At 41.2% G+C, this 24603-nt stretch overlaps 1 pseudogene; it reads right to left on the bottom strand.

Moving 5' to 3' along the window:
• Window positions 1-22327: 22327 nt before the first annotated feature.
• On the bottom strand, window positions 22328-24186 carry LOC128590475 (max-like protein X; annotated as a pseudogene).
• Window positions 24187-24603: the final 417 nt, after the last annotated feature.

Genomic DNA, 24603 nt, shown 5'->3' with positions numbered 1-24603 from the left:
CCTCAATTTTACTGTTAGTGTTAAGTAGATGTTTCATAAATATTTCTTGTTGTTGTTTTAATACATATATGAGCTCTAAGGCAAACTAGGACATTTTAGAAAAATCTCATGCCCTTGCTCACACGGGGAATCTAATCTACCATGACAATTCTCATGCTCTAATTCTTGTAGGAAAACAAGGTGAGTCATGTACAGAAAACTCTTTTCAGTGCAAATTACAGAGACCCATTGAGCCTTGCTAAGTTAGACCCAGGAATTTGGTTGGGCCTTACCAACAACTGAACTGGAGATTTAACATCCCTGTGCTCTCTCCATCTCTGGTCCTATCCAGAGGCCTTCATTTCATTCTGTGTCATTTTTCTCTTCCTCTCTAACCCCTTGCTTTCTCTACTTCTTCTAGTTCACATGGCCGAACAATATGGCTAAGGAGAACTCCTAAATTCACATGTTACTGGGCCCACCATCCAGGAGGAGTCTCAGTCATCCAAATTCCACATTTCCAGTGAAGAGTGATGTGATCAGCTGGCTTCATAAACTATAGCATGGGTGCGCTGAGGAAGGCACACGGGCACATGGCTGGTGCTAACAACGATTTAGACAGAGGTAGGAGCAATGCCCTGAACTGGAGGTGAGAGGGGTAAATGGACAAAAAACAGTAAGTGGAGTCAGTTACAAGAACTGGAGTCAGCTTTTCTTTGGATGAGCAGAGAATTGATAAAGAAGTGAGGAGAGGGAGATGCTAACTCTTCAAAAAGCTGCCCCACCTAAACTTGTTCAAATTTAGGGCTGCTAACTGGGAGTAATGGAGAGATTGACCTGAATTAAGGCATCCTGGACACTGCATAGGCAATTTAAAGAAAAGTAACCGGTGAGTAGAGGGCTCAGAGTGGTCAAATGTTTAGTTTGATAAATATTCAGGCACAGTTTCCCTCAAAGACCAAATGCCTGTGATAGAGTGAACATAAGGGAAAAGAAAGTGTCAGATCAGCCACTTTTAACCTCTCTTATCTTTGGAAATAAAAAGACTATTTATAGACAGCTCATCCTCGTCTGCAAGGGCTGCTTTGAAGATGACATGCACGCAGTCTTTGCACCCCTCCTCAGCAACCGCTCCCGCTGGGCACGTGTCCTCCCCACTAGGCACCATCCAGACCAGGATTAGGAAGAGAGCACCTGTTACTGGTCTCTGAGTCCTACTATCTTTTGCTGGTTCCCCCAACACTACCTATTCCTCCCTCAGTCTTTTCCTTTGTGGAGCAAAAAGATGATATGCCTATTATCTATAGGATATAAATGGACAAATGGCTTCCTTGCTCTTCGAATCACTGACTGGTTTACTATATATGCCCAGGAGCAGCACCTGGCCTGCATCACAACTCTGCATCTCAAGGAAAGGTTCCTTGGCAATCAAGGCTCTGACGCTGGTATCAGGGCCTAGAGTCTTGTCACCAGCTTGGAGCTTCATCACCCATGTATGCTTGGGGCCAAGATACAAGTAGCCACTGCAGAAAAGACCCTTTTTAAAGGTGGCTAAATCTCTTTCTAGATTGACCCCTCCAGGAATTTTTCTTTTCTTTTTTTTTTGTCTGAGAAAGAGCCTCTCTCTGTCACCCCAAGTCGAATGCCCTGGCATCATTGCTCACAGCAACATCAAATTCTTGGGTTCAGCAATTCTCTTGCCTCAGCCTGCAGAGTAGCTGGGACTACAGGTGCCTGTCCCAACATCCAACTACTTTTTCTATTTTTAGTAGAGATGGAGTCTTACTCTTGTTCAGGCTGGTCTCGAACCCCTGAGCTCTAGCCATCCATCCGCCTCAACCTCCCAGAAGTGCTGGGATTACAGGTGTGAGCCACTGCACCTGCCCATTTTCTTGACATTGACATAGTTTATAAGATCTAAATAGCCTAACTAAAATCAGGGGTACGTCTCCTGATAGTACCTACTGTTGGTTGAATAAAATAGGCAACACTTTTGAAATTAGCGCCATTGACCCTGAGAGATGCTGGAGGCCCTGAATGCAGGTAAAAGGATGAGGGAATGCTGTGTGGCCTCACTCTTGCTGAAATGTCTGTTGATCCTCTCACCAGCTCAGATGAATGGAGAATGGCTGGGCTTTAAGGTTGCAGGTACCTGGGCTGCATTCTGGCTCTAAGCCTTAGGACTTGCAAGATCAGTGGAAATCTTTGTAATTTCTCTAGGTTTATGTTTCATCTTCTGCAAAGAAATGTTAATGGGAGGATTGAATGAGATATCACATGAAGGCCTGGCACTGGGCTCACAGGGCACACAGTAGCCTCTGCAATAAATCACATGTAAGGTTATGAACACAGCTGAAATTGCACAAGACACAATACTTTTGGGAGATCTTCTCTATGTTTCTTAGTTTTCTCTTGGGCATTAGTAATGTCCATCAGTTGCTGTCTCAGGGAATTTTCACCAGTATCTACAGCTGAGTTTCTCCCCTTGTGATCACAGCTCTGACATCTGTGAAGCTTGTAAAACTGCAGAGTCTCGGGCCCCACTTTGCATCTCCATGGTGTGAGGTCCAGGACTCTGCATTTTTAACAAGCATTCCCAGTGAGTCTGGCAAGTAAAAACATGAGGACTTCTGTATCAATGGATTTTAAAATCCATTGGTAATTTTTTTCTAAATGCATAATCAAAGAGGTCAGGACAGTGGTGCTTTTAGCTGGAGGAGATGAGCTCACTGATAATGTCTGGAGGAGATCCCCTTTGCCCCAGTCACAGGCTGCTAGTAGGCATGGTAACCAGCCTCACAGTCCCAAGATTGTAACAATCTCCTGCCTAGAAAAGTATCCAAACAGCAACAGCCAGATAGATACACATATGCACCCCATATCTGTCTACACTGTCAAGATTTCCTAAAATTATGGAAATTTTCTGAATCAGAAATATTTTCTCCATCTCAGCAAGTTTAAGAGAAATAAAGCTGAGGGCTGAGTGAAAATGAGTCCCTCTCTAAATGATAAGTCTAAAACTTTTACATGCAAGGAGGTTAAAAAGTGCCTCCTAACTGACCTCCATGGAAAGGTAAGATATCAGGACACCTCCTGATGTCTGTTTGGATACTAGTTAGGAACACGGTAAGTTTTGGTATTTCACAAAGTTCCTTGCTTTCTTCCTTTTCTTATTTTTTATTTGTTTCTATTCACCAACGTGCTGTGTGCATTGCACTCTAAATGCTAGGAGGAAGATGCTGTCTGAGGCCACTCCCTACCAGCACTCCAGTGCCCACCATGCTTTGTGCATCTTCCTGGCCTTGACCCCCGTTTGTGATTCCTTATTTCTGACTTGGACGAACAAGTAGTTTTCTCCTCCAGATCTCTGTTTAACTGTCCTGTCAAACTGATTCAATTTCACTCAATACAAGAGAATCTTTGTGATCTGAGCCACCAGAAATTAAGGGCCCTACTTTTTGAAAGGACCAAGTCTACATCTAACATAAATGATAAAATAGAAATCTTTCTTTTGCTGATAGGTCTGTTGCTATGTACCATGATAGCTCTGTAAAGAATTAACCTGTAGGCCAGGCACGATGGCTCACACCTACAATCCTAGTACTTTAGGAGACCTAAGCAGAAGGATCAGTCACTTGAGCTCAGGAGTTTGAGACCAGCATGAGCAAGGGTGATACCCTGTCTCTCTAAAAACAGGCCACTGGGCTTTACAGTGAGTGCCTATAGGAGGCTGAGGCAAGAGGATCACTTGAGCCCAAGAGTTTGAGGTTGTTGTGAGCTATGATGAAGCCACAGCACTCTAGCTTGGGGCAACAGAGTGAGATTCTGTCTCAATAAAAAAACAAAGAAGAAGAATTAATGTTATTCTCTAATATCTGGTTAGGTACAGTATCAGGAGGGAAGATGAGATGCTGGGGCTTCTAGGATGTGGAACAGCAGGAAGAGTACCCCAAGCTGGTCCCTGCCAGATTTATTCTACCAGTTCACAAAGCCTCATCTGGGGTGATCCCAGAACTATTGCTCCTTAATCAGCCTTTCTTTGCTTTCTTTCTTGCCTCTAGAAAAGGAAAAATGAATGTGGGTAGGTAATAGGGGAGCAACACCTACATCTAGTGATGAGTTTGATGACACAGCTGTTCTGCCCAGAGTTTTCAGTCTCACAGGATCCTGTGAGAAGGAAACAGACCCTTTCTCCCAGCCATTTGTTATCTTGCATGTATATACTTTGATGACCAAAGAGACCAGGAGAGAGGAATGGATAATACATTCAATATTCACTCATTCAACAAATATCCACTGAGCACCCACTCTTAGGCTCTGTGCATGGTGCAGGGTTAGAGGGATGCCCAAGGCATTGTTTCCACCCTCAAGGAGCTCATAGGCCACGGCAGAGACGGCCAATTCTCACAATGAGGTGTAAGTAAAAAGCAACCAAGATGCGTGGGGGTGAAGGGAAGGGACACCAAACGCAGCTCAGAGGCAGCTCAGAGGGTTGACCAGCTCCACCAGCAGTACTGCAGATGGGAGTTCCCCAACAGGGCAATAAGTTTACCATCTTGCCAAAGGAGAGCATCATTACCATAGTCGTCTGAATGGCACGGGAAGAGATGGTTGCCTGTTGCTCCTACAAGTCCTACCTCCTTGCTCAACATTACGGAAAATTATAGCCTACTTGGTGGAGATCATTCCTCCCTGACATGGAAAATCATGTTCCTATGAATCACTCCACACCCCACAGCCACTATTTTTCATCACATATGAGCTATTATTTCCAGCTGGGTGTTGACAAGACAAAACTGTTCCCTAATGCTTAAGTAATAGAGTGGAAAATAGTTGACAAAATATGAAAAGGTTCATTTTGATTATACATACAATCGCTTCGTTTAAGAACAAAATGTATTTGAGCAGGCTTGAGTCATTCCTTGCAAAGTTGTGCAGTGATCTATGTAGATATATGTTTCGATGGTTATTTAATTGGTTAGTTTTTAAATAATAGCTTTACTAGTTTATGCATGCATATTATAAAAATTAAATATATACAAAAATACATACTCAAATTCACTACCAACATACTCAAATTCACTAGCAACAATAACTAGTGTTAATATATGGTGCACATCAGTTTCGACATCTCTCTATAATTGGATGAAGGAATGGATGGATGAACAAAAATAATTCTATAAGAATGGAATAAGGTCATATTTCTTTCAAAAATAGAAATACTAAATTTATTTTACATAAATTTAATGGAAGACAAAAGAAACTATAGTGAAAATTCAGGAAATGCTAAAACTCATAGAACTTTCCTTATTCTTAAAAAATTGCTCTTAGGATAAGAAAAATGATAATGAGTATCATTAAAAGGAATTTTTTTCTAATTGTTTTAATTTCAGACAATATAAACTGAAGTATTTTGCCCTGGAAGGTGAAGTGACCAGCATGCTTATATCTCCTCCTCCCTTTCCTCAACCACTGCCTGATCATTTGGGTGCTTTATGTTGTTTGCTCAGTCAAGATTTATGTATTTACATTTGTTCTACAACTACATTTCTCTTATAGTTGGTACTGTTTTTGTTTAATCTTGACCCTGTATTTAAACTGATTCAATTCTTATCAGTGGTTATCTTGCTGTTCATTGGTTTATCTCTTGATGGGATGAATTTTTTTTCATCACAATGATAATATTGATTACAATAAATATGTATATGTGACATTTACCATATTCCAGGCATTATTCTAAGCTCTGTGTGCATGTGTATGCACACATTGAATCCACGCAAACAACCCAATGAAATAGTTCTATTATTATCCCCATTTTACAGATGAGGATACTGAGGCACAAAAAAAGTTAGTTAAGTAACTTGCTTAAATTACAGAGCTAGTAAGTGGCAAAGCCAAAATTTAACATATATGGCCTCAAGAAGGTTTTTGACACAATGTTCCCCGATCCTGCTATGTCTACAAATGCTCTCCCGTCTGCTTTTATGAATGACAACTTTGACTGGATAAAAATTTTCTAGGTCACAGTTCTTTTCCTGTGTTAGATATTGTTCTACTATTCTCTGGCACTGGGAGATGATTAGGTGAAATCTGAAGTCCCCTTAATAATTTTTTCCCATTTGCATTTTCTGCTGGATGGCTGAAGAATTCTTTGAGGTTGAAAAGCTCAATCATTATGTGGTTCCCATGTTGTTCATTCTATGTTAAGTTTGCCTACTCGACCATGTAACCTTTCAACTGGTAATTCAGTTCTTTTATCGCTTCAGAAAAGGTTTCCTGTATTATGTTTTTCAATATTTTTCCTGTTTTATTTGTTGAGTTCTTATCTAGAATCTCAAATATCCTTGTGTCAAATTGTCTTTGAACTCCTTAACTATTAATTATTTTTTCCTCTGTATTTGCTGTGATCATCTCAAGTCTTATAATTAATGACTTTTAGCTATGTCTACTATCTCTTTCTTTTTCTAACAGATACTCAGAATTTTATTTTGTCCCTTTTGTTCTTCAATATCTCATTCCATCTCATTTTGTTGTTTTATTGCCTTATTTGGATCTTTTGTTTTATTAAATCCACATTCTTATTAAGTTCTTGTAGGGCACAATGTACTTGCAAGGAATCTGCTTTTTGCTATTTTGGGTTTGGGTTCTTCCAGATAGGATTTTTCATATATCTTTAACATGCATTTTCTTTCTTGAAATATTCATTAGTGATTATGGCATATTCTTTTCACCTTACTTATGCCTACTATGGACAATTCTGATTGTCTGTTTCTTTGATAGAATACCATGTGGATAAGTTTTCCTGGCCATCCTCCCTGCCTTCCATAAAACATTTCATCTTCCCTGCTGTGAGCTGTAGTTTAAGGGTCAGGTGTTTCCAATCTCCTTTCCTATAGCCTGAAGAGGAGGACCTCAGGAGGGCGGATAGCTCAGCTGGGCCCAAGTGGACTCCTTACTTGGAAGCCAAAGTTTCATGCCTTCCTGAGATGAAGCTAACTATCTTTTTATGATACTCATGCCCACTCCATCTAACCAAGGGTGCAGTCTACTTGAGCCTCAGCAGCTCAACACATTGACCCGTCCACTTGTAACAAAGGCCCAGAGTCAAGCAAGCAGTGAGGTTTCTTTTCCCAAAGACTTATCCTGAAAGTTTCCCAGAATTAGTTACTCACCCTCTCAATACTGGGTATTGAGAGTATTGGTGAGAACCCTCAGGATTCTGTTAATTGGCCATTTTTTCATCTAAAAGGCTTGGCTGGGGGGGAAAGGTGGAGAGGGAAGATGAGGTTAGGAGCCCTGCTCGGCTCTGACAGCCCCTTCCATTTCTTTGAATGGCTACTACTTATGAGGTTTTTGGAATAAAGTTGTTCCTCTTTCCTTATTTATTTGGTGCTGCTAAATCAACATATCTGTCTCTCTCTCTAACACACTACTTTCTGAGCATTTGATTAGGTATTAGAAAAATACCTAATTTATTAGGGGATTCTATAATTACTACTACATTTTGTTATTCTTGTTAGCGTTTTTAAAACAGAAGAAAAGTTCTGCCCAGCTCACTTTAATTTTTAATTGAAGCAAAATCCAGATAATATTCATCCTTTTAAGCATTTTAAAGTACATAGCCGCTCTTCACAATGTTGTGCAACCATCTCCTCTACCTAGTCCCAAAACTAGATAGTTTCCTCTCCTGTTGCCCTCAGTCAAGCCCTTTAGAGGAAAGATGGCCAATTAGTGGAATCCTGAGGGAATCTCACTAATACTCTCCAGCTTCAAAAATCCAGTGAGAGGGTGAATAAGCAATTCCGGGAAAATTCTGAGAAAAATCCTTGAGAGAAGAAGCCTTAGCACTTGACTCCAAGCCGTTGTCAGAAAAGGGACACTGAGGTCCAGGGGAGTGGACCATTGTCATCAACCCAAAAGAATACCCGTGTACCCACTGAGTTCTCACTCCCCACTCCCTCTCTGGCAACCACTAATCTGCTTTCTGTTTCTATGAACTTGACTCTTCTGGACATTTCACATAAATGGAATCATGCAATATGTGATCTTTTGTGTCTGGCTTCTTTGACTTACCATGTTTTCAAGGTCATCCATATTATGGTATACATCAGAATTTTATTCCTTTCATGGCCCAAGAATACCTACTTTATGAATATGCCACATTTTGTTTATTTATTCATCAGCTGATGCACATTTGGGTCATTTTCATCTTTGGGGTTATTTTGTACAGTGCTGCTTCAAATATTTGTGTTCAAATTTTTGTTTGAATACTGTTTTCAGTTATATTAATATATCTACCTATGAGTAGAATTATTGGAATTTCATGTGGTAATTTCGTGTTTAATGTCTTAAGAAACTAACAAATATTTTCCCACAGCAATTGCATCATTTTATACTTCTACCAGCAATGTAGGAGGGCTCCAATTTCTCTACATCCCTGTCAACCCTTGTTATTTTCCTTTTATTGTTATTATCTGGTTCACTTTTTAATAATTTTGTTGTTAATATCATGAGACTAGTACCCTGGTAAAGATTTATAAATGTTTGTGACATAGTGTGGAAGTTTGGCCCTTCCATATCTCACATTGAAATTTGGTCTGTGTGGCCTCCCCGTGCTTTATTAATTCACAAAAAAAGCTGATTGTTTAAAAGAGCCTGACTCCACCTCCTCCCTCTCTTGCTCCCACTCTTACCATGTGGCATGCCTGCTCCTGCTTCACCATCGCCTTGATTGGAAGCTCCCTGAGGCTCTCACCAGAAGCAGATGCTGGTGCCAAGCTTGTAAAGTCTGCAGAACTGTGGTCCAAATAAACCTTTTTTCTTTATAAACTACCCAGCCTTCAGTATTTTCTTTACAGAGATCCAAATGGATTAATATATCTTGGTCCCCTATTTACCACATCATTTCCCAAAGTGGTCCCTCTGTTAGCCTGGGAAAAGCCATCTGTATGTCTTCCATATGTATTTGTTGAATACATCAGTTAATTATTTACTGAGAACTTACTACACACCAGATTCTGACTGGGCATTGGGCACAGAGGAAGGCAGGGTCACCTTCAAGTCACTCCTTAGAGAATAGAAGAGACAGATGTTTGTTAGATTCCTGTGGCTGCTATAACAAATTGCCACTAACTTAGTGGCTTGTAACAACACAAATTTATTATCTGAAAGTTCTCTAGGTTAGAAGTATTAATACAACAGGTCTCACTAGGCTAAAAGTAAACATGTTGGCAGGGATACTTTCCTTTCCAGAGGCTCAGGGAGAGAATCCCTTTCCTTGTCTTTTCCCTCTTCTAGAGGCTGCCTAGATTCCTTGGCTTGTGGGACCTTCCCTCACCTACAAAGTCAGCATTGTCACTCTTCTCTCATTCTATTTCCATTGACACATCTCTGTTAGTTACCAAGAAAAGTGCTCCCCTTTCAAGATACCTGTGATTAGATTGGAACTATTTGGATAATCTGGAATAATCCTCCATCTAACTGTCCTTAATTTAATCACATCTACAAAATCCCTTTTGCTATGTAAGTTAACATATTCTGGGGTATGTTCCAGAATATTTTGTAACAGGTTTCAGGGATTAGGGGTTAGGATGTGGGGGACATTATTCTGCCTACTGTTGATATGTAAACAAATGGTAATAATAAAAATAGCTGCCATTTATTAAGAGATTGCTATGTGCCTTGTATCCTCCTAAGAGTTTTAGTTAGATTAACTCATTTAGCCACTGCAATACTCTATGAAATAGGGACTATTATGATTCATACTCACAGCCAACGAGGATGCTGAAGTGCAAAGAGGTAAAATGACTTGTCTGAGGTCTTGCAACTGGTAAATAGCAAAGCAAGGATTTTTTCTTTTTTTCGCAGTTTTTGGCTGGGGCCAGGTTTGAACCCACTACTTCCAGCATCCTACTCTTTGAGCCACAGGCACTGCCCTCAAAGCAAGGATTTTAACACTGTAATCTAGTTCCAGAGCATGTGCATTCAAAAAAGGATCCCCTGCTTCATGAGCATGGGAGCCTCAGTCCTGTAGTGCAGAGTGCCTCCCAAGGCCCCTGCCTTAGGTCCCAGTGGCCCGCCCTCTCTCTCAGGTGCAGGAAGGCATGAAGGAAGAGGTGCAGGAAGAGGTGAAGAGGCCGATGTGTTGGGTCTCCAGGGCCAACCTGGGATTGGGGCTCCTACCAAGGACAGCCAGAAACCCTTAAAATTTTGTGAATTCTGACATCCTTGTAGTTGTGTTCAAATCTAGCCATTAATTAAGAAAACATATAATGACAAAAAGGTATGTTAAATATTGAAACTCATTTAAAAAATTCATCTCTTATCAATCAGTATATTTATACATTTAAAATAAGATGAGATAGATCTACAGTTCCTTATTCACAATGCTGAACTTCAAAAAGCACTGAAAACAGGATTTTTTTGTAAGTTTGTGACAAGCTAATTTTTGGGACAAAACCTGACCTAACTGACATGAGGCTATTTATAGATTTCCTTTATCCCATTGGTAGCGAATGTTTCCATATTTAACTGCCCAACTATTGATGTGTTTTAGTATAGAATGTTGCCCCAGACTCTGTTGGGAGTGTTAGTAGTATACGGTATATACATCCTATTACTTCTCTAAAACCTGAACCATCTGACTTCCAAAATACATTAGGACCCAAAGTTTGAAATAAATACTTGTATATCTGTAGGAGATACACGTGTGATATTTATTATTTTGTTTAGTCTCTAATCAGTGCTTCATATACTCGTGAACCCACTGACACCGTGTACTAAATCCCCTCATGTGTACACCAAGCCAGCAGCTTCCTGGCCTACTTTGCAGTTTTACGTAGGGCCTTTGTCCTAATTTAAAATGCTTGAGTTCTAATCTAGAGACTACCTCTTCTCTTAGAGAAGTGATTTTCAGATGGTATGGTGTACTGTGAAAATTTTTCAAGATCATTAATTAAATTATTTTTCAAAGAAGTTCAATGTACAGTAAGTATATTCTTTTCTTAATCCTTTTTTTTTTTTATCAACATAAGTGTGTCAGGGAAGTTTATAGGTTCAAGTGTGCCAAGTGATAAAAAAGGGTTGAAAAATACTGTCTGAGAGGCTACTTCCCCTCTGTTTAAAATAAATACTATGATGACTCCAATGTATTAAAAGAAAGCATTATAACATAAGAAGTCATCACCATGGCACAACTACAGAATAACATAGAGGGCTTATAACCACCATGTAGAATTATAGAGAAGAGTAGACCACTGCAGATGGCTTATCATAACTCACCTTAAGTACAGTGACAAAGAGTCAACCCCCCAGGTTTAGGAGTCTCTTAGAAGCTCCAATCCTATGGAGCATGCAGAGAGAAAGTTGACTGGCTGGAAGATGCTAGACCTGCTCCAGCCATCCCATGCTGAGTAACAGTGCAGGGGGTGCTGTACCACTCTGAGCCTCTGTCTCTTCATCTATGAAAGAAGGTGGGTGCCATTAACTAGGCAATGCTAGATCTAGGGATTCTAAGGTGTGCCCTTTTGGGAGCAGATATACATTCAGGAAAATAAATTCTAATGCATTCCAGACTCTCATTGTGAACCAAACATAGCTGCCTGTAGAATGAGATGCATGTTTTACATAGATAAAATTTAATATGTATGCGGACTAATAAAACATGTTCATTTATATGCACGTTTTAACTCACAAATAACCAAAGGAATCAACAGCTTACCAAATGTTCATCTGAGGTCAGTGAGTGGACAACTCCCTATTGCTTTTTTCTAGAACTGGCTGCTGAGAAGTCAGCCCAATTCAAAGTTGGCCCCAGTGCCGGACTCATTAATTCAGTGCTCACTATGCATTGGATTCTGGGCTGGGGAGAGGAGGAGGGGAGGAGAAAGCTGTGGATTTTGAATTTGTTAGCCTGTGGTTCTGTGTAGCTGCCCCAACATAATAGCATTTGCCGTCCCCGTCTGATGATGGTGGAAGGAGCTGCTGATTGGTGTGTCAGTGGACTCCCACCCCTTTTGGTGTACCACGGATAACTAAGGTGTAATATTGTAGGAAGGCAGGAGATTATTGTGAAATCAGGTTTTGTTTTTTAATTAAAATACTAATTGTAAACTTACCATCTGAATGCAGAAAAGCACAGCATTGACTGCCTCAACCTGAAGAGATGGCCATCGCTCAGGGGTTAGAGCACCAGCCATCAGACCCAGTCACTCATGCACCTGGCAATAAGCTCAGGGCCTCTCAACAAGCTGAGGTGGTGGATGGGCCCTGGCCTCCTTGGTACTCTCTCTTGGTATCCCTACCTAGAATGAGCAGATGACAACAACCGCCCCAGAACACAATTCAGGGCAAATACTAGTGCCCTCTGCACCCACTCCACAGCTGCAGAGAGAGAAGTGGGCACTGGTTTCAGCCACATCTGGCCAGCAAGGCTCCTTGTGTGACTTGCCCATTCGGATGAGCCCATTCGGATGAGCAGATGGTGGCAAGGCAGGCTGAGCTGTGACACATAGCTCTCAGCTCTCTGTACCTTATGGTTGCTAGAAAATAGGGACCTGGACGTGCATTTGAGAGTGAGTGCCTACTGCACAGAGGACTTGCTTGCCAGGCCCCACCTGGAGCCCTTGCTGCTGCCTCACCTACCCATCTTTCCCATGCTCTGATTTTCCAGGTAGAGGGATGGTATGGCTGGCCCCTGGTACCAGCCCTTTCTGCTAAAAATCAGTTCCAGGGACCTGAGCTAGAACTACCCATACAGGCCAGGGATTGAGTGGACTTGAGAAATTGGCAGTGTATATCCAAAGCTTGCTAGTGTGTTTGTTAAGAAATACTTTAAGTCAGGTCTCACTCCTGGGACCTGGCTCCTTTCTGCTTCTGAGGGACTGAGCAGGGGCGGCTCTGGTCTGCTCTGCAGAACATTCTACCATTAGGCCTGGTTAACTCTCTGCCTGTTACTATCAACAAACACAACCTCAACCTCCCTTGCACTTCTTTTTATCTCAGTTCTGACCTCCTCCTCCTGCAAGTACTCAGGATTCTCTTTTTCTTCCCTCTTTCCTGTCCCCAAAATGAGCCATCTGATGGAGAGCTCATTCATTTACTGCGAGGTGTGGATGACTTGGTCTGTCCTGCCTCCGAGGAAGATTTATCTTTTAAAAGAGATGGATGCAGGTGGACAGGAGACACTGCTTACCTCTGAGGAATAAACCAAAACCAATGACATTTCAGCTTCCAAAGACGACCCAAAGGGAAATGATTCTCAGATAGGAGCTCCCATATCTTAAATCCAGTCCTAGAGACAAGACCCACTCACTACTGTTTCATTTGCAAGGCAGGCTCGAAGACCTGAGAGTTAAGTCGAAGTCTATTCCTGCTCTGAGACTGAACCCAAGACTGTGTCCCTGAACCTGAATTGCAGTGGCAGGCGGAGGCTCCTGACGGTGGTGTCCTGCCTCTTCTCCTCTTCTAGACACTCTCCTCTCCCTACTACTCCCTTTGAGGAGCTGGACAGCACTTTTCCCTGCTTCTATAGCCACTGCAAACCTGGCTGCTTAGTGCTGCTGGCTGTATAGGGGAGTGAGCCCAGGGGGCCCACCACCAGAGGAAGAGTCACCATCCCTTCACTACCCTCATCCACTGCCTCAATGTTGAACTAAGTGGATAACCCAAGATATTCCAAAGAGGGATTCTCCTGACAGATTTTAAAGCAGAATCTGGTCCCTCCCAGACCCCCACCAACCTCTGCAGATGTAATATAGACCTCTGTGGGTGACTTACTTTGACTAGAGATGGAGACATTTACAACTGGGGGAGGTGGGTGGGCCACCCATCAGGGGGCGATCTGCCTAGCTGGTCTGTACTCGGGGCCCCCTCTTATTACAGAAACAGCAGGGCCCTTTCCCTGCCCAGCATCCCATGGGGGCCGGAGCTTGAGGAGAAGCTGAAGGGAAAGAACAAGCAGTGTCCTCCTACAAGCGGTCAGGAACACAGAGGACAGACTTCCTTGGGGAGTTTTGATGATTTGTTTTCTGCGAGATTTTTCCACCACTACCAGCCATTCTGTTTGTTAAAGCAAGTTATTTTCTGTGCTGGATTTATTGGCTGTATCTAGGATCTATTTTCTCCAAAGGTATTGTTGCAGATGCCCAGTCTTCCATTTTATCCTGGGGTATAAAGAGATCTGAAACTGACCAGAAACGGAAAAAGTTTAAAACAAAACAGGATGGTCCAGGGAAGCCAAGTTTTCTCCAAGTCAGGTATTTCCCATCACTGGTTGGCAAAGAGAAGGATTTTTTTTTTTTTTTTTTTTTGCAGTTTTTGGCCAGAGCTGGGTTTGAACCCACCACCTCCAGTATATGGGGCCAGTGCCCTACTCCTTTGAGCCACAGGCGCTGCCCCAAAGAGAAGGATTTTTCAAACCAATTTCCCCTCATAAACCTGCAGAAAATCTATTGAGTGAGTCTCTCTTATGGGGAAAAAAAATGTTTCTAATCTTCTTCCTCTTGTTATGTAACAGGTTCAGTCCCTTTGTGGGAAATCCCAGGCCATATGTACATCCAGGAGACAAATCTTAGCTTTGTGGGGTTCTACTCAGTCATTCAATAAACCTCTCTGTGTTTGGCCCTGGAGATATGAATACTATGTTTTGCCTCATGGGGTTCACAATCTGATGAGGGCGACTGAGCAAAAATCCATCATATCCAGTCCTTCATTACTTCCCAAAAGGAGCTGCAAAAATAATCCTCAAACCTGTCTATTTGTCTCTGACATCACCCCCACACCTTGACATGTGTATAAGTGAATATTAAAGTTTTTCACTATAAGTTTTAAAAAGGCTTCTTTTGTCAATTAGTTCATGGATTAACATTGCTTTTCTAGAATAAGGTGACTTCAGAAACAATTCTACTTCTACTGTGTTTTAAAATGTGATTGCTACCTTCTCTGAAGAAGATATACAAATGGCTAACAAACATATGAAAAAATGCTCATCATCCCTAATCATCAGAGAAATGCAAATCGAAACCACCCTAAGATGTCACCTAACCCCTGTGAGAACAGTGCACATCACGAAGTCCCAAAGCTGCAGATGCTGGTGTGGATGTGGAGAGAAGGGAAGACTTTTACACTCTTGGTGGGACTGTAAACCAATACGGCCTCTTTGGAGAGAAGTATAGAGAATCCTCAAAGAACTCAAAATAGACCTTCCATTTGATCACACAATCCCATTACTAGGTATCTACCCAGAAGAAAAAGAAATAATTTTATCACAAGGACATTTGTACTAGACTGTTTATCACAGCTCAGTTTATAACTGCCAAGATGTGGAAACAGCCTAAGTGCCCATCAATCCATGAATGGATTAATAAACTGTGGTAAATGTATACCAGGAAACATTATTCAGTCACAAAAAAGATGGAGACTTCACATTTTTTGTATTAACCTGGATGCAGGTGAAACACATTCTTCTTAGTAAAGTATCATAAGAATGGAAAAGCAAGTGTCCAATGTACTCAATACTAATATGAAGCCAGTAGACAATGCAATACATACTCACATAAGAGAAAAACTCAATTCAATTCAAGCTGGGGGATGGGGAGGGAGGGGAATTGGTTTGCTCCCATCTAAAGAGCATGATGTAAGAGCATATAGCACACCTCCCAGTTGTGGAAGACAACTACAACAGGAACTTTACCTAACAAATGCAAACATTATAACATAATTATTTGCACCCTCATAGTAATCAGAAATTAAAAAATAAAATAGTAGAAATCTTAAAAATAAAATAAAATTAAATGTGATCACTGAGATATCTAGTTCACATGAGGACATAGGCAATGAATGGAAGGAAAATAAGTATGTTTTAGAGATACTACTCGAATTCTTTAAACTATTAGAAGTGCTCCCACCTAACGGGCACAATTCTCCAAACTCTTTCTGATTTTTCTTCCAAAAATAACTAAGTAGGAACTTCTGGGTAGCTGAACACATGGCAGTTCATGGAGGATGTGTTATCCCTTACCCCACACCTTGCCCAGGAAGTCTCTTTATCTGTATCCTTTGAAATATGCTGATAAAGGTGCACAAAAGGGAACGCGGCCAAGGCCTTTGACACCAAAAGCAGTGCCCAAGAAGGTTGAGGAAGACCTGGCAACCATCCCGGCAATGAGCAAATAAGGTCACACTCAAGAATCCAGAAGGCCGGCCAGGACTTCCATAAAAGCTGCGCAAAGAACGTGATGGGCTCCAGCCCGGACCTGCATAAGAGCTGTACCACGACCACAATCGGCTCCCACCCAGACCTCGGTAAGAGCTGTGCCGCAACCTGCGACCTGCACCTGCCAGGCCTCCACATGCCATGACCAGGAACTGCAGGAGCCGCGCAACCCCATGTCCTCCCTCCTGTACCCTCCATGCCTCCACACTGGCCTGCTGGTCTAGCCAGGACTCTGGTAGCTGCGTGCCCTCTGGAGCCCTCTCGGCCTCTGCCCGGAGCCCTTCTCCTGGCCAGAGACTTCTGGAGCTATAGGTTCTCTGTGCCAAAGTCACTGGGTGCCAGGCATTTTTAGAACCATGTGGACCACCTCCCGCTCTGTTGCTGGATCCGGGTATGTCACACTCTGGAGCTGCTTCCACAACCAGAACTCCCTGGCTGGGGCAGCCCCAGAGGAACTACACAGGGTCACTCCCTACAAAGATCCAGCAACAATACAGTTATTGTACTGGTGTATAATCTTGGAGAGACATCTCCCCAACTCTGAGGATGGCCAGAGGCAACGGTGAAAAACAATCATGAGGTAAAATCAATGGAAAAACTCTGCCAATATGAATATTCAGAGTAGATCAACTCCCCAAAGGATCAATGGGGCAGACACAGCACAAGATACCATGCACAAACAAATAGCTGTGATGCCAGAAATAGAATTCAGAAACTGGATAGCAAATAAGATTGAATTAGAATTCCAAGCAGTAATCCAAAATATATCTCAAGAATTCAACAAATTCAAAGACAAAATGACCAAAGATTTTGACACATTGAGACAAGAAGTTGCAGCCCTCAAAGATCTGAGAAACACAACAGAATTCCTCAATAATAGAATGAAACAAGCAGAAGAAAGGATTTCTGACATTGAAGACAAAGCTTTCAAATGCTCCCAAACTCTCAAAAAGGAAGAGAAATGGATGGCAAAAACAGATCACTCTCTCAGAGAGCTCTGGGATAATTTGAAGACAACCAATATTCATCTTATAGGGATCCCTGAAAGCGATGAAGTGGCTTCACAAGACACAGAGTCTCTTCTCCATGAGATTATGAAGGAGAACTTTCCAGACATGCCAAGAGATTCTGAAATTCAGCTGGCAAACAGTTTCAGAACTCCAGCATGACTCAACCCAAATAAGATACCCCCCAGACACATCATAATCAATTTCACTAAAGTTAATATGAAGGAGAAAATTCTGAAAGCAGCCAGACGAAAAATAACCATCACCTACAAGGGGAAGAATATTAGAATAACTGCAGCTCTCTCTGCTGAAATCTTTCAACCTAGAAGAGGATGGTCATCGACTTTTAATCTCCTAAAACAAATAACTTTCAACCCAGGATCCTGTACCCAGCTAAACTGAGTTTCATTTATGACGGAGAAATTAAATACTTGAACGACATTCACATGTTGAAGAAATTTGCGATAACTAAACCAGCTCTCCAGGATATTCTCAGACCTATCCTTCATTAAGACCAACATAACCCTCCTCCACAAAAGTAAACCCACCCAGAAAATTTTGATCAAATTCTAACATCCACAGTCGCAAAAGGATTAAAAATGTCCACCAGACTCTTGAAAGACTTATCAATATTCTCAATTAATGTGAATGGTTTATATTGTCCTCTAAAGAGGCACAGGTTGGCTGACTGGATATAAAAACTCAAGCCAGATATCTGCTGCATACAAGAATCTCATCTTACATTAAAAGATAAATACAGATTCAAGGTGAAGGGATGGTCATCTATACTCCAGGCAAATGGAAAGCAGAAAAAAGCAGGCATTGCAATCCTATTTGCAGATGCAATAGGCTTTAAACCAAACAAAATAAGGGAGGATAAAGATGGACACTATATTACTAAACCTCTTCCAAAATATATAAAAAGAAGGAATATTACCCAACACCTTCTACAAAGCAAACATCACCTTGATCCCCAAACCAGGGAAAGACTCAACAAGAAAAGAAAATTATAGACCAATATCACTAATGAATATTGATGCAAAAATACTCAATAAGATCCTAATGAACTGAATCCAACAACACATCAAAATAATTATATGCCACGACCAAGTGGGATTTATACCAGGGTCTCAAGGCTGGTTCAGTATATGCAAATCTATAAATGTAATTCATAAACAAACTAAACTATGCAAATCTATAAATGTAATTCATAAACAAACTAAAAAACAAAGACCATATAATTCTCTCAATTGACACAGAAAAAGCTTTTGATAATATTCAGCATCCCTTCATGATCAGACACTTAAGAAAATTGGTATAGAAGGGGCATTTCTTAAACTAATAGAGGCCATCTACAGCAAACCCACAGCCAGTATCATATTGAATGAAGTTAAATTAAAATCATTTCCACTTAGATCAGGAATGAGGCAAGGTTGCCCATTGTCTCCATTGCTCCTTAACATTGTAATGTAAGTTTTAGCCATTGCAATTAGGAAAGGAAAGGCAATCAAGGGTATCCACATAGGGTCAGAAGAGATCAAACTTTCACTCTTAGCAGATGATATGATCATATATCTGGAAAACACTAGGGATTCTACTACAAAACTTTTAGAAGTGATCAAGGAACACAGCAATGTCTCAGACTACAAAATCAACACCCATAAATCTGTAGCCTTTAAATATACCAACAATAACCAAGCCGAAAAAAGTCAAGGACTCTATTCCTTTCACAGTAGTGCCAGAGAAGATGAAATATTTGGGAATATACCTAACAAAGGTTGTGAAAGATCTTTACAACAAGAACTATGAAACTTTAAGAAAAGAAATAGCTGAAGATGTCAATAAATGGAAAAACATACCATGCGCATTGCTGGGAAGAATCAACATTGTTAAAATGTCTGTTCTACTCAAAGCAATATATAATTTTAATGCAATTCCTATTAAAACTCCATTGTCATATTTTAAAGATCTTGAAAAAATAATACTTCATTTTATATCGAATCAGAAAAAACCTTGAATAGCCAAGACATTACTCAGAAATAAAAACAAAGCAGGAGAAATCATGCTACCAGACCTGAGACTGTACTATAAATCGATAGTGATCAAAACAGCATTGTACTGGCACAAAAGCAGAGAAGTAAATGTCTGGAACAGAATAGAGAACCAAGAGATGAATCCAGCTACTTACCGTTATCTGATCTTTGACAAGCCAATTAAAAACATTCAGTGGGGAAAAGATTCCCTATTTAACAAATGGTGCTGGGTGAACCGGCTGGCGATCTGTAAAAGACTGAAACTGAACCCACACCTTTCACCATTAACTAAGATAGATTCTCACTGGATTAAAGATTTAAACTTAAGACATGAAATTATAAAAATAATTGAAGAAAGTGCAGGGAAAACTCTTGAAGGAATCGGCCTGGGTGAATGTTTTATGAGGAGGACTCCCCAGGTAATTGAAGCAGTATCAAAAATACACTACTGAGACCTGATCAAACTAAAAAGCTTCTGCACAGCCAAGAACATAGTAAGTAAAGCAAGCAGACAGCCCTCAGAATGGGAGAAAATTTTTGCAGGTTATACCTCCGATAAAGGTTTAATAACCAGAAGCCACAGAGAACTCAAACGTGTAAGCAAGAAAAGAACATGTGATGCCATCTCAGGGTGGGCAAGGGACTTGAAAAGAAACTTCTCCAGAGAAGACAGATGCATGATCTACAAACACATGAAAAAAAGCTCATCATCCTTTATCATCAGAGAAGTGCAAATCAAAACTACTTTGAGATATCACCTAACCCCAGTAAGAGTAGCCCACAAAACTAACTCCCAAAACCAGAGATGTTGGCGTGGATGTGGAGAAAAGGGCACATTTCTACACTGCTGGTGGGAATGCACACTAATACCTTCCTTCTGGAAGGATGTTTGGAGAATACTTAGGGACCTAAAAATAGACCTACCATTTGATCCTATAATTCCTTCAGTAGGTTTACACCCAGAAGACCAAAAATCACAATGTAACAAAGACATCTGTACCAGAATGTTTATTGCAGCCCAATTCACAATTGCTAAGTCATAGAAGAAGCCCAAGTGCCCATCGACCCATGAATGGACTAGGAAATTGTGGTACATGTATACCATGGAATATTATGCAGCCTTAAAGAAAGATGGAGACTTTACCTTCATCTTTACATGGATGGAGCTGGAACATATTCTTCTTAGCAAAATATCTCAGGAATGGAAGAAAAAATATCCAACATTCTCAGCCCTACTGTGAAGCTAATTTATAGCTTTCACATGATGGCTATAACCCAACTATAGAACAAGAATATGGAGAAAGGGCCAAGGAAGCGGAAAGGAGGGTGGAGGTTAGGGTGGAGGGAGGGTAATGGGTGGGTCCACACCTACGTTGCATCTTAGAATGGGTATAGGCAAAACTTACTAAATGCAGAATACAAATGTCTACATACAATAACTAAGAAAATGCCATAAAGGCTATGTTGAACAGTTTGAGGAGAATATTTCAGATTGCATATGAAACTAGCACATTGTACCCCTTGATTGCACTAATGTACAGTTATGATTTAACAATAAAAAAAGTGATTTATCATCACATATTATTTTTAATGTCTAAGACCTGACAATTCCATTTAGTCTTTCTTCAATTTTATTGACAGCAAGGAGTTAAAAATCAACCAACTTGCAAAAGGGCTTATTACCCTGTCATTAGAGTCATCCACTTTCTTAAATGCTGAGACATATACCAAAAAATCTCCACCAAAATTCATCAAATGACTATCATTAACATGAACCACCCTAAGTGATATCTTAGGGTAGTTTTGATTTGCATTTCTCTGATGATTAGAGACGATGAGCATTTTTCATGTTTGTTAGCCATTCATCTGTCTTCTTCAGAGAAGGTAGCAATCACATTGTCATGACATGACTATCATTTGTACATTTTACTCTTTCACTTAACAGCAACTTGTTTAACCTGACTTGTTTAACCTTTATATACATATAAATAATTGGGAAAATCAAATTATTGCTTATTTCTTTAGATGTTTTTCAATATAATATTTATTAACTGCTTTACTATTATCACATGTTTTAAATATTTTTTTAAAGGAAAATGTTTGACAATATTTACTGTAATATAATTTGATATAAAGGCATCTAATTTCCTCTGGATAATCAAACCTCTCCGAACCCAAACCTGAGGCAGGCAGAGGTACTGGGGTACAGAGATGCTACTATACACCCACATTTGAGGAGCCCATGGTTCACCCAGGACCCTCTGGCCTTGTGCTCCCAGGAGCCCTTTTGAGTATCTTCCATACTCCAAGTCCTGGGAGAAACATAGACAATACACTGAGAGACGACAGAGGCCCAGATATGCTTGACAGAAAGGCTGGGGGTGGTTTTGAGGCCCAATTAATTTTTTAAAATTATAGCTTTAGCAAAACTGCATTGTTTGGAAAAATAAAAAATTTCAAATACGTAGTGCTGTGTCACATCTGCGTTTGCCATAAAGTGCAACAGCCTAAGGGAATGCTGAGGGCCAGAGCAGGGAGGCTGCTTCCCCTACCACCCACAGCATCCCTGTTCCAAGCTGGCCAGAAAGCCCTGGCCTAACCTCGGACTGGGCAGCCTTAGTCTAGACATGAGGTGGCCTTTCACCTTTCATCTTTCATGGCTGTGGGAAGATTTCCTCTTAGTCCTTTTATCCTACCCAAATGGCCAAACTTGGGCCAAATGTTGCCCAAGAGACCAAAACAGAGGCAGTTTTTAAATATATGTAGATCATGAACAGAAGTCTGAGGCTTAGAGAAAAGGCTAAGAGGCCAGCATCAATTTGGGGTGCCCAGAGTAGACTCTGATCCCAAGGACCTCCATTGGGAGAAGGAAGACTAGGTTGGTTCAAGTTTTATGGTCAAAATAATAAATTAATCAGCTTTTACAAAACACCCACCCAAGCCCTACTGACAATAAAGTGGGGCTGGGAAAACCAAATGCCAAATAGAAACCAACTGACCAGTGGGAAGTCCAAGCTCCTGGACCCAGACATTCCATGACCAAATAGAGACTCAAAGGCTTCTTGATAGCTGTTATGCAGGTTTCTATGAGCCAGTCAGTAGAGCCAGTATTTCAATTGGTTAAGGGCACCAATCATGATCTCTGGTAGGGTCTGTGGCTTATAGCACTCCTCAGTCCAGCTGAAGACTAGGCCAATGGTTTCCACAGCTTCCTGGAAGCTGGCCACAGAGATGGAGGCATTGAAAGACTGGAACAGGCTCGGCTCCTGTGGCTGAAGCAGCTAAGGCGCCAGCCACATACACCTGAGCTGACGGGTTCGAATCCAGCCCGGGCCCGCCAAATAATAATGATGGCTGTAACCAAAAAATAGCCAGGCATTGTGGCGGGTGCCTGTAGTCCTGGCTACTTGGGAGGCTGAGGCAGGAGAATTGCTTAAGCCCAGGAGTTAGAGGTTGTTGTGAGCTGTGATGCCACAGCACTCTACCTTGTGTGACAGCTTGAGGCTCTGTCTCAAAAAAAGAAAAGAAAGAAAAAGAAAGAAAGAAAGACTGTAACAGAGTCCAGGATGCCCTGAAGCAAGATGAACTTGACCTGCTCCTCCCCCCATGGGGGTTGTCCTGGTACCTTCACAATCTGCTTATAGTTCACCTTTGTGATCTTTAGTACCATATCATCCTTGTATTTTGTAGACACCTCTTCCTCCTGCTTTTCTTTTCCTTGTGCTAAAATTGGATGTAGTCAATGGTCTTCTGTAGAACAACAGCTTTGCTGAGCTTTTGAGAACCAATGGGAAAGTCCTGTTACTGGCAGGTGGGGGCAATAATTTGAAAGTCATCCTAGCCTCTGCAGATAGCACCCCTCATCTTCTGCTTAGTCTGAGCGCGTGCTTGCCATCACTGCTGCTCCTTGTGGAACTCCTTGTAGGACTCCTGGTGGTAATCACTCTCCTAATGATCTGTGTTGAGGATGGATGAGGCACTGGTAGAACCAATGCTATTGGTTGGACACGACACTCCCCCTGCAGGTGCTTTCTACAAAAAGCCAGGGGTCCGGGTTGTAGCTGAAGGATCTGGGCACCTTGCCCGAGGACCTCTGGGTCAAGGTAAAATATGCTTTAAATATTTTGAGTACAACTTAGCTCATTCATTAACAGAAAATGCCTGCCATATATACAGTCCTCATCATCAAACCAGTCAGCCAAATCAGGTTTGCTTTCCACCAGAGCATATCTGACTTCATTTATTAAATCCAAATAAATGTGTTAAGATATGTCACGATGACAGCCACCTGCTAGAGATAGACAGATAATACTCCCAGCCTTGCCATCAAATGAGACCTTGCGTTCTTTACTCCTTATCACAAGTCACATGGCTCTCCCTCAGCAGGAAATCTGTCTTGCATATCTAGAATATGCAAAAGACAAGGTTCTTTTAAAAGTACTCTGTTTCTACTTGTCCTTTTGTTGGGTACCATAGCGTTTTTGACTTCCTGGGCAATGCATTGTATATAGTAGGATTTGGGGCAGGTGAGAAAATCCTTATTTTCTTCGGTGAAGTAGGGGAAAGGAGATTATAAAAGGGAATATGGAAGAGAGAAACAGTCCTGTTTTCAGGGCACCACTTCTCAATTTAGGAAGAATATGTACAAAAGTTGAGGAACTGGAAACAGAACCACTTAAATCTAGGCATTCTTATGTACCTCTCAGAAAATCTTCCCTTACCTCCAGATTTGAAGATCAGAGTCCTGTTGCTCTTGAGAGAGGTCTACCTTGGGCTGAAGACTAAATCAAAATCCTCCCTACAATGGATATAGACAGCTGGGACAGTGAAGGACCACCAGGGTTTGCCCTCATCCATCCTGCTCTGGGCCTGCCTCTCTTCTCACCGTGACCAGAATATGAGTAGGGATGGCTATGGGACACTTGCTGCTGGATATTTCTGGTTTGAGGACCATTATTCTGGTCACCAGGAGACTGCTTTATCTTTTGGGAATGTTAGGTAAAATGGAGAGTATGCTTATTTTCAGCTCAATATTAACCCAAGAGACTTTCTAATTTTATGTTCAATGATTTAGTCTGAATGAATCATAGCAGTTTGTTTCAGTCAATGCAAGCTTTGCCCAGAAACTAAGTTGAAGTGGGATATAAAATAGAAATGAGATTTTTCATGTATTTATCTATTGGCTTGTAGTAATGCACTTCTGTTATGCCAAAGACCTTTGCATAATAATGCTTAATCCTTGCACTAATCCTGCAAGAAAGCTCTTATTGCCCCTACCCTATAATTGAGGAAACTGAGGCTCAATGAGGTTCATTGCCTTACCCCACATCTCATGGCTTGCAAGGGAAAGTAGCCTTGGCAGCCTTCACCA

The sequence above is a fragment of the Nycticebus coucang genome, chromosome 1 (assembly GCF_027406575.1).
Source record: "Nycticebus coucang isolate mNycCou1 chromosome 1, mNycCou1.pri, whole genome shotgun sequence".
Taxonomy (NCBI): domain Eukaryota; kingdom Metazoa; phylum Chordata; class Mammalia; order Primates; family Lorisidae; genus Nycticebus; species Nycticebus coucang.
The sequence above is the reverse complement of the archived record's forward strand: the minus strand, read 5'-3'. Positions and strand labels throughout refer to the sequence as shown.